This window comes from Symsagittifera roscoffensis, chromosome 8 (assembly GCF_963678635.1).
Source record: "Symsagittifera roscoffensis chromosome 8, txSymRosc1.1, whole genome shotgun sequence".
Taxonomy (NCBI): domain Eukaryota; kingdom Metazoa; phylum Xenacoelomorpha; order Acoela; family Convolutidae; genus Symsagittifera; species Symsagittifera roscoffensis.
Window position 1 is genome coordinate 11,780,071 of NC_087069.1, and position 11,592 is coordinate 11,791,662.

Below are 11,592 nucleotides of genomic sequence, written 5' to 3' on the forward strand. Positions count from 1 at the left end.
CGTGAAAAAGTACCTATTGGCGACTGGCTGACGTCAATTACAATAATCCTACTCGTTTTCCACTGTCTCGACCTAGCCAGTTTTTTTTCTGGTCTAAAAAGGGCTAAGTGCTATGTTACCACTTCTAGGCCATCAGCCATACAACTTTTGATCAGCTTTCGCTTACGTGCAAAAATAGCCACATAGCTGGGGTTGGGATACCCAGTCAACATGATTATTATTGAAAACACGTATTGATATCCACAATTTGATATGTTTTTACTGACAGATATTTATCAAATCCATTCGAGATGGATTGACTCTTTCTCGACTCTAACTGCTCATGCTCTGGAAATATGAAAACAAAATTGGGGTGAATTAAATGCGTTCAGGGCATTACAGCAGCTATAATATATCGTTCATGTTTTCTAGCAGTCTCTGGCCACCGGACCTCTGACTCCGTACTCTCCCGGAGATAACTTTGTTATCTCCCAATCTATGATGCACGGGAGGTTGGGATCCGTCCCGAAGGTCCCATTGGACCTTCCGTTTCCACAATATTCTTCTGATAAGAAGCCCCGTTTTTCTTCCATCTTTCAATCTTCTTTTTCGACTAACTTTTGAAATTCGGCTGTCCTGTTTTTCTGTATAATTTAAGTCAAAATGGCCGTTTTTGTTTTTTTCCCCAGAAATGTCCCAGTCCGAATCGAAATTCTAAAAATTTGAAATTCTGGAACATTCTGAGCCTCTTTTTTTCTCGGACTTCGATCATAGCGCCTTTAATATTGTTCTCAGCATACGTTTTGCTCCAGGTCAGATGGTAAGACCGCCTTTTTTTCGCTCTCTGTCGTACAAGACATCTCAGCTACACGCTTCATAGCTGTAGTGACATCGTTTCAATCAGTCAGAAATGCTCTCTTTTATGCACCCGGTCCTATATCCAACTGAATTGACTGATAAAGTTCCGTGTTTCTCGACCTATGACGCATCGCGCGCTTACATATTCATGACGTCATCACAGCACGGAACCAAGTCATCAATCTCTGTCTCATCCATACCATTTCAAATGCTTTCGGTATCTTTGGAAACTTACAGGTGGTTTTAAAAAAGTCCAACTCGTTGTTGAAGTTCACGCTGTTTAGCTGTTTAGGTGTAGGTATATCCATTTCCTGCTCACTCGTTCCAGCATTGGCTTCCAACCACCTCACCGCGATCATGGCACTGACTACAAGAACCGATACGGGTTGGGCTTGGTTGCCCAATCCCGTGGTTGGGCAATCCCGTGGTTGGGCGATACGCCGTTTGGGGTATCGTTTTCTGACTCGAAAAACCTTTTTGTGATGATGAGTTGTGTACTTAGAGTTCACATGTAAGCGCGCAGATGTAGATCTAAAATGTAATTGGTTGTCGCCTGTTTTGCCGCAAATGTAAAAACAATATAGTCCCGCCATTCAAGCCCGAAAAAGACCGCTAATAACAGGAACTGCTTTTTCGTGCAGTCGAACCTCTTTTGATAAAATTCGTTTTGAAGAACCATTTTCTGGCGGAATTCTGTTTGAATGGCACAAGCGTGAAAAAGTACCTATTGACAAAGGGCTGACGTCAGTTACCTTAATCCTACTCGTTTTCCACTGTCTCGACCTAGCTAGTTGTTTTTCTGGCCTGATAAGGGCTAAGTACTTTGTTACCACTTTTAGGCCATCAGCCATACAACTTTTGACCAGCTTTCGATAACGTGCATAAATAACCACATAGCTGGGGTTGGGATACCCAGTCAAACAGATTGTTATTGAAAACACGGATTGATAACCACAATTTGATATGCTTTTACTGACAGATATATACCAAATCCATTCGAGATGGATTGACTCTTTCCTCGACTCTGATATATGAAATCAATATTGGGGTAAATTAAATGCGTTCAGGGCATTACAGCAGCTAAAATATATCGTTCACAATTTCTAACAGTCTCTGGCACCGGACGTATGACTCCGTACTCTCCCTGAAATTACGGCGTTATCTCCCAATCTCTGATGCACGGGAGGTTGGATCCGTCCCAAATGTCCCATTGGACCTTCCGTACCCACAAACTTTTTCTGATAAGCGCCTTGTGAAGTCTTCGTGTCACGATAAGAAGTCCCGTTTTTCTTCTATCTTTCAATCTTCTTATTCAACTAACCGTCGTCTTGAAATTCGGCTGTCCTGTTTTTCTGTATAATTTCTGTCAAAAAGGCCGTTTTTGACTTTTTCCAGAAAAGTCCCAGTCGGAATCGAAATTCTGAAAATTTGAAATTCTGGAACATTCTGAGCCTCTTTTCTACTCGGACTTCCATCATAACGCCTTTAATATTGCTCTCAGCGTGCGTCGGAAGGTTCAACTGTGACAGTCCGCGGACTGGCGCATACTCTCCGGAAATTCTCTTCAGTTTCCCCAATGAACTCAAAACTCCGGGTTATGTTCAAGTGGTGATCAAGTGTTCTTTAAAAAATTTACAAACCGCACCAGAAATTAAATTTTTTCTACCTTACGTTAACTCACCACGTGTCAAAAATGGCATCATACTACAACTCACTACGTCCTTATATTTTCAACAAATATGCACCATGAGTAGTGTTCTAGATAAAATTTATTTTCTGACCACTTACGTCCATCTATCTTTAATTTTTTTTCGCTCTGGCTTGTTTGAAAAGCCTTGGGACGTGGCACGGCCATGCACCCGTTGAAATTACCTCAAATTGATCACCAAGTGTAACGGTTTATACATGCTGTTGCCCTAAATATTAAAAAAAAAAGAAACTCTGTGGCTAGGAAAAACAATGAGATACCCACTCTGCTCGAGCGAGCAATCCAAACTATACCAAGTCGCCACAAAGTGAAGATTTGTCCGCTGCAGGTTAAAAACTTCAGTCGGGTTTAAATAAGTTAGTATACTTATTATTCACCTGTATAAATAAATAATAACAAACTAAACTTTTCATTGTATACCATTAATTTTAAATAACAAAATACAAGTGTTTCAATATCGGGTCTGACCAGGTTCTAACCAAAACAAAAAGTTTGAAGTTTTCAAATCACCAAGCTTAGTTGGCCAGGCTAAGTTTTCACACACAATGACAATTCAGTTTCTTATCTCTACTCGGTTCTGTCTTCGTCTCGTCTTCGCCAACTTTCATGCCATGACATCATGTTCTTGCTGTTTACAGCAGGGAAGGAGATCCACATTCAAATTCTGTTCCCTGTTCCGTCAGTAACTGTTATGTAAGCACAGGCTTACGTTTCGCTCCAGGTCAGATAGCAAGACCGCCTTCTGTTTGCTCTCTGTCGTACAAGACATCTCAGATATACGCTTAATAGCCGTAGTGACCTCGTTTCCATGAGTCAGAAATGCTCTCTCTCATGCACCCAGTCCTTTATCCAACTGGAATGACTGATAAACTTCTGTGTTTCTCGACATTTTTTTTTTCACTTTGAAATGAGATAATCCCGGAATTCTCATTGTTTGTTCAATGTTTTTAAACTTTCTCTTTTTTTTCATTCTCATGTTGTTTTCTGAAACTCATTCAAAGCCAAAGAAAAAATCAAAAAGCTAATTTTTTATACAGGGATGAACGAAAGTCTAACACATAGCCATTTTTTTCCTACCCAAAATGTTTTCTTTTTCGAATGTAACAAGAAAACGTATTTTTAAGCTCTGAAAACGGTACAAAATTTTATTCGTAGATCAAAAGAAGCTCAACCATACCAATTTTTTTGAAACCAATAAGTTTCCGTAGAGAAATGATCTTTTTTCTGCTGCCAGTCATTCTGTTATCAATATTTTTTCTAGGACTCATAACTTTATGAGTCAATTTTAACTTGATTTGAATGTAGTTTCATGCAAAATACCATGACTAGAGCTTTTTAAAGCGCTCCCATTTTTTGCCAAATTAGAGAAAAATAGGTGTTTTGACTAATCGCAACTTTTGCGAAAATTGACTTTTATACCAGTTCCGAGTTTTCCCTCGTGTCTTTGAAGTTTTCCTTTTTACTGAGGAAGGCAAGGTATTTGGAAAACAAAGTAGATGAGTGATTACGATGAACCTATTGTAGTTTTAGTTTCTAAGAATACCTATAGGGGAAGCCGTACCAAAAACAAAAAATCTATAGCCAAATACAAATTGGATTTTGCAATTACATCTAAACATACTTTTAGTTTGAGCATGCGAGGTAGCTCTCGAAGCAATTTTAGAAGCACATTTAGTATTAAAGCAAACTTAATTGTGCTGTAAGCATTAAAAATTGGTTTAGTTCTTTTTTTTAAAACATAAATCCAAAGCTTTAGTTTATGCTTAACTTGTCCAAGTTGATCAGCGGAAATTGATCTGAAATTTTGCATTCAAAGGCGTTGTCACTTGTAAAGATCTATAAATGATCAAAATAAAACTTTGGATGATTAAAAACTGACGTTTACACAGTTTTTTTTGTACAGGTTTTTCAACTAAGCACTTAGGGTAGGCTCTTTTTGTGCATACTTGACTCAAAAGTGTTTTTTCATAATAAAGAATTATAAGTAGTGCATAATATAAAAACCTTGCTATTTTGACCGGTTTGATAATAAAAGCTATCGGTCAGTCATTCGTCTTCAGTACCCGTTTTTGCTTGTTTTGACCGGTCTTTGATTTTTTTTCGTGATGACCTCCATGCTAGTTGACTATCCTTATATGGGACCATGCCTTGAACTCTATGTATTTTGCAGCTAGGATAATACAATTTCGAGGTTAAGCGTAGAATACACCAGTGTTCATGATGTTAGCATCATGAGTAGGTTAAAACAGTTTTAGTCAGGTTTTTAGGTCAATTTTTGTTGTTACAGGTTTTTTTTTTTAATGAGTATACATCAATTTTTAGGAAAATGTTTTTGTAGAGATGAAGGATTTAAATAGGAGTAGTATCAGTAGTTCAGTCTTGAGCAGGATTTTTTCCTAGTAACCGAGTTTATTTGTTTTGGTAAGCATTTAGGAAACATTTATGCATATTTATTAGAGAAACACTAAAACAAGTTGAAGGGCTCGATAAAAGATGTAATATCTCATTGTAAATTGAAGCTAGGATAAAAAAACTTTGAGGTTAAGCGTAAATTATAACAATATTGATGATGTTATTATCAGATTTTTTGTTAAAGTGTTTTCAGTCACTTTTTTGGTCATTTTTTGTTGTTACAGGACTTTTTTTTATTATTGAGTATACATCAGTTTTTTAAGAAGAACTCGTCGTAGAGATGACGGATTTAAGTGGAAGGGGTATCATTAGTTCGGTCTTGAGCAAGACTTTTTCCTAGTATTCGAGTCTGTTTGTTTTGGTAAGTATTTAGGAAAAAAATATGCATATTTATTAGAGAAACGTTGAAACCAGTTGAAGGGCTCGATAAAAGATGTGATATTTCAATGTATGTTGAAGCTAGGATGATAAAAATTTGAGGTTAAGCGTATATTACAAATTTATTGATGATGTTATTATCAGATTTACTGTTAAAGTGTCTTCAGTCACTTTTTTTGGTCACTTTTTGTTGTTACGGGATTTTATTTAATGAGTACACATCAGTTTTTTAATAAGAACTTTTCGTAGAGATGACGGATTTAAGTGGAAGGGGTATCATTAGTTCGGTCTTGAGCAAGACTTTTTCCTAGTACCCGAGTTTGTTTATTTTGGTAAGTATTTAGGGAAAAAATATGCATACTTATTAGAGAAACGTTAAAACCAGTTGAAGGGCTCGATAAAAGATGTGATAACTCATTGTATATTGAAGCTAGGATGATAAAATTTTGAAGTTAAGCGTAAAGTCCAACAGTATTGTTGATGTTATTATCAGATTTACTTTTGAAACTTTTTCAGTTATTTTTTTTGGTCATTTTTTGTTGTTTAATTCCTTTTTTTTATTGAGTACCTATCGTTTTTTTTATGAAAAACTCGTCGTAGAGAGGACGGATTTAAGTGGAAAGGGTATCATTAGTTCGGTCTTGAGGAGGGCTTTCTCCTAGTAACCGAGTTTGTTTGTTTTGGTAAGTGTTTAGGAAAAATATATGCATATTTATTAGAGAAACGTTAAAACCAGTTGAAGGGCTCAATAAAAGATGTGATATCTCATTGTATGTTGAAGCTAGGATAATAAAACTTTGAGGTTAACTGTAAAGTACAACAGTATTGATGATGTTATTATCAGATTTACTGTTAAACGTCTTCAGTTCCTTTTTTTTGGTCATTTTTTTTGTTACGGGACTTTTTTTTATTAATGAGTATACATCAGTTTTTATTAAGAAGAGCTCGTCGTAGAGATGACGGCCCTAAGAAGTGGGAGGGATATCATTAGTTCGGGCTTGAGCTAGGTTTTCTCCTAGTAACCGAGTTTGTTTGTTTTGGTAAGTATTTATGAAAAATATATGCGAATTTATTACAGAAATGTTAAAACCAGTTAAAGGGCTCGATAAAAGATGTGATAACTCATAGTATATTGAAGCTAGGATGATAAAATTTTGAAGTTAAGCGTAAAGTCCAACAGTATTGTTGATGTTATTATCAGATTTACTTTTGAAACTTTTTCAGTTATTTTTTTTTGGTCATTTTTTGTTGTTTAATTCCTTTTTTTTATTGAGTACCTATCGTATTTTTTATGGAAAACTCGTCGTAGAGATGACGATTTAAGTGGAAGGGGTATCATTAGTTCGGTCTTGAGCAAGACTTTTTCCTAGTACCCGAGTTTGTTTATTTTGGTAAGTATTTAGGGAAAAAATATGCATATTTATTAGAGAAACGTTAAAACCAGTTGAAGGGCTCGATAAAAGATGTGATAACTCATTGTATATTGAAGCTAGGATGATAAAATTTTGAAGTTAAGCGTAAAGTCCAACAGTATTGTTGATGTTAATATCAGATTTACTTTTGAAACTTTTTCAGTTATTTTTTTTTGGTCATTTTTTGTTGTTTAATTCCTTTTTTTTATTGAGTACCTATCGTTTTTTTTATGGAAAACTCGTCGTAGAGAGGACGGATTTAAGTGGAAAGGGTATCATTAGTTCGGTCTTGAGGAGGGCTTTATCCTAGTAACCGAGTTTGTTTGTTTTGGTAAGTGTTTAGGAAAAATATATGCATATTTATTAGAGAAACGTTAAGACCAGTTGAAGGGCTCAATAAAAGATGTGATATCTCATTGTATATTGAAGCTAGGATAATAAAACTTTGAGGTTAACTGTAAAGTACAACAGTATTGATGATGTTATTATCAGATTTACTGTTAAACGTCTTCAGTTCCTTTTTTTTGGTCATTTTTTTTGTTACGGGACTTTTTTTTATTAATGAGTATACATCAGTTTTTATTAAGAAGAGCTCGTCGTAGAGATGACGGCCCTAAGAAGTGGGAGGGATATCATTAGTTCGGGCTTGAGCTAGGTTTTCTCCTAGTAACCGAGTTTGTTTGTTTTGGTAAGTATTTATGAAAAATATATGCGAATTTATTAGAGAAATGTTAAAACCAGTTAAAGGGCTCGATAGAAGATGTGATAACTCATAGTATATTGAAGCTAGGATGATAAAATTTTGAAGTTAAGCGTAAAGTCCAACAGTATTGTTGATGTTATTATCAGTTTTTTACTTTTGAAACTTTTTCAATTATTTTTTTTTGGTCATTTTTTGTTGTTTAATTCCTTTTTTTTATTGAGTACCTATCGTTTTTTTTATGGAGAACTCGTCGTAGAGAGGACGGATTTAAGTGGAAGGGGTATCATTAGTTCGGTTTTGAGGAGAGCTTTCTCCTAGTAACCGAGTTTGTTTGTTTTGGTAAGTATTTAGGAAAATATATGCATACTTATTAGAGTAACGTTAAAACCAGTTGAAGGGCTCGATAAAAGATGTGATAACTCATTGTATATTGAAGCTAGGATAATAAAACTTTGAGGTTAACTGTAAAGTACAACAGTATTGATGATGTTATTATCAGATTTACTGTTTAACGTCTTCAGTCCCTTTTTTTGGTCATTTTTTGTTGTTACAGGACTTTTTTTTTATTAATGAGTATACATCAGTTTTTTTTAAAAAGAGCTCGTCATAGAGATGACGGACTTAAGTGGAAGGAGTATCATTAGTTCGGTCTTGAGCTAGGCTTTCTCCTACTAACAGAGTTTGTTTGTTTTGGTAAGTATTTATAAAAAATATATGCATATTTATTAGAGAAATGTTAAAACCAGTTGAAGGGCTCGATAAAAGATGTGATAAATCATTGTATATTGAAGCTAGGATGATAAAATTTTGAAGTTAAGCGTAAAATCCAACAGTATTGATGATGTTATTATCAGATTTACTTTTGAAACGTTTTCAGTTATTTTTTTTGGTCATTTTTTGTTGTTTAAGTCCTTTTTTTTCATTGAGTACCCATCATTTTTTTTTATGGAGAACTCGTCGTAGAGAGGACGGATTTAAGTGGAAGGTATATCATTAGTTCGGTCTTGAGGAGGGCTTTCTCCTAGTAACTGAGTTTGTTTGTTTTGGTAAGTATTTAGGAAAAATATATGCATATTTATTAGAGAAATGTTAAAACCAGTCGAAGGGCTCGATAAAAGGTGTGATATCTCATTTTATTTTGAAGCTAGGATAGTAAAACTTTGAGGTTGAGTGTAAGTTACAACCTTATTGATGATGTTGTTATCAGATTTACTGTTAGTGTTTTCAGTCACTTTTTTTGGTCATTTTTTTGTTGTTACAGGACTTTTTTTTTTTTGAGTACACATCAGTTTTTTAGTAAGAGCTTTTCGTAGAGATGACGGACTTAAGTGGGAGGAGTATCATTAGTTCAGTCTTGAGCAGGGCTTTCTCCTAGTAACCGAGTTTGTTTGTTTTGCTAAGTATTTAGGAAAAAAATATGCATATTTATTAGAGAAACGTTAAAACCAGTTGAAGGGCTTGATAAAAGATGTGATAAATCATTGTATTTTGAAGCTAGGATGGCAAAACTTTGGGCTGAAGCGTAGATTACAACGGTGTGTATGATGTTATAATCAGAAGTAGGGTTAAATTAATTTATTTAGTTTTTTGTCAATTTTTGTTCTTACAGGTCTTTGTTTTAATGGGGTACACATCAGTCTTTTAAGAACAACTCGTCGAAAAGTTGATGGAATCAAGTAAAAGTGGCACCATTGATTCGATCTTCAGAAAGGATTTCTCACAATACCCCATTTTGCTTGATTTGATGAGTATATAGGAAAATTTTTTGCAGATTATTAAAGAGAAACTTTAATAATAGTTGACGAGCTCGATAACAGATTTGATAACTCAATGTGCATTGGAGATAGGATGATAAAACTTTGATATTAAGCGTAAAATATAACAGTAGTGACGTTGTTGTTATCCGCTATGCTGTTAAGTTTGTTTTAGTCAGTTGTTTTTGTGAATTTTAGATGTTACAGGTCTGGTTTTTTCAATAAATCTACATGTATTTTCATAAGTATCTCGCAGTACAATTGATGAATTCAATTGGGAGTACCAACATTCGGATGATCCTTGCTTTGAATGTTGTTGCTGCTGATGCTGTCGTCGTTGCTGTAGTTTTTGTCGTTGGTGCTGTAGTTGTTGCTGTTGTTGTTGTTTCGTTGTTGCTTTTGTTGTTGTCTTGAAGTGTGGTTTTAAATTTTTCTTTTCTTGACTGTAAGGTACTTTTTTTTGCTGCCAAACATTCGGTTACTATTCGACCGCAAACGTCACGTAAATTCTATTTGGCAATGTCAAAAATATCTTTTCTTGTGTTCATCCCTGAGAGATTTTTTGTGGTACATTTTTTAAATCATTTTCTGGGACAGTGTGTGGCTAGTAAAGACATCTTGTTGGTCATTGTTGTTCCAATCATCAGTTCTACTGGGTTAGCGATTGTTGCAGAAGCGGATTTCCGCTGTGTTCATTTTTTTTCCAAAAAATCGAAAAATTGTCATCACAAATTGGTAGTTTCAACTAGCTTCTGGTCTTGGCTACTTAATGTTTCTCCAGTTTTGTCTTAGCTCTCGAATGTTTCTTCAGTTTTGTCTTGGCTACTGAATGTTTACTCAATCTTTGAATTACACAGCGACATTTTTGGGTTGTTAATGCGTTTTGGATATGCTGAAGGTTTATGGGAGTAGCATTTTTTGATTTTGGTTTTTAGGTTTCTGAAATATGTCTTTTTTTGTGTTCATCCTTGATGCAATTTTTTGTGGTACAAATTTTTTTGTTTTTCAGGACAGTGTGTGGTTAGTTTAGTCATCTTGATGTGTCCATTGTTGTTCCATTCATCACTTCTACTGGGTTAGTGATCGTTGCAGAAGCGGAGTTGCTCTGTGGTAATTTTCTGTCCGAAAAAATTTTCGTCACAAATTGGAAGTTTCCACTAGCTTCTGGTCTTGGCTACTGAATGTTTCTAGAGTTTTGACATCTTTGAAATACACAGCGCCGTTATTTTTGGGTTGTCATTGCGTTGTGGGTTTGCTGACGGTTCATGGGAGTTCTGGGTTTTTGATTTTGGTATTTATGTTTCTGAAATATGTCTTTTTTGTGTTCATCCATGATGCGATTTTTTGTGGTACAAATTTTTTTCATTTTCCAGGACAGTGTTTGGCTAGTTAAGAAATCTTGATGTGTTCATTGTTGTTCCATTCATCAATTCTACTGGGTTAGCGATCGTTGCAGAAGCGGAGTTGCTCTGTGGTAATTTTCTGTCCGAAAAAATTGTCGTCACAAATTGGAAGTTTCCACTACCTTCTGGTCTTGGCTACTGAATGTTTCTTCAGTTTTGACAACCAAAAAATACACAGCGACAATTTTTTTTTGGTTGTTAATGTGTTAATGCGTTTTGAGTATGGTGACAGTTCATGGGAGTACTAAGTTTTTAATTTGATCGTTATGTTTCTGTAAAATGTCATTTTTTGTGTTTATCCTTGATGCGATCTTTTGTGGTACAATTTTTTTCATTTTTCAAGGCATTCTATTGCTAGTTAAGTCATCTTGATGTGTTCACTGTTTTTCCCTTCATCAGTTTACTGCGTTAGCAATCCTTGCAGAAGCGAATTTGCGCTGTGGTGATTTTTTGTCTGAAAAAATTTGACGTCACAGTACTGGCAGTTTTTTTTCTTTTTGGTCTTGACTACCAGACATTCCTTGAGTTTTCATAAATTTGAAAGACAGAGCTGCTTTTGGGGTTGATATTGCATTTTTTACTAGTTGATGTTACCTGGCAGTGCTTATTTTTTGATTTCAGTTTTTTTCTGTGGAATCATGTCTTTTTATGTGTCTATCAGTGATGCGGTTTTTCTCGTTACGAGTTTTTCCATTTTTCATCACAGTGTCTGGCTGTCATTATTATTTTGTTGTGCTCATTTTTATTCATTTATTCAGTTCTACGAGGATAGTGGTCGTTACACTAGCGAATTTGCGCTGGAGTGTTTTTGTCTCAATAAAGTTATCACAAATTGGTAGTTTCCACTAGCTTCTGCTCTTGGCTACTGAATGTTTCTTCAGTTTTGACATGTTTGAAATAAACAGCAACAACTTTTTTGGGTTGTTAATGCGTTTTGGGTATAGTGACAATTCATGGGATTTCTGGGTTTTTGACTTTGGTCTTT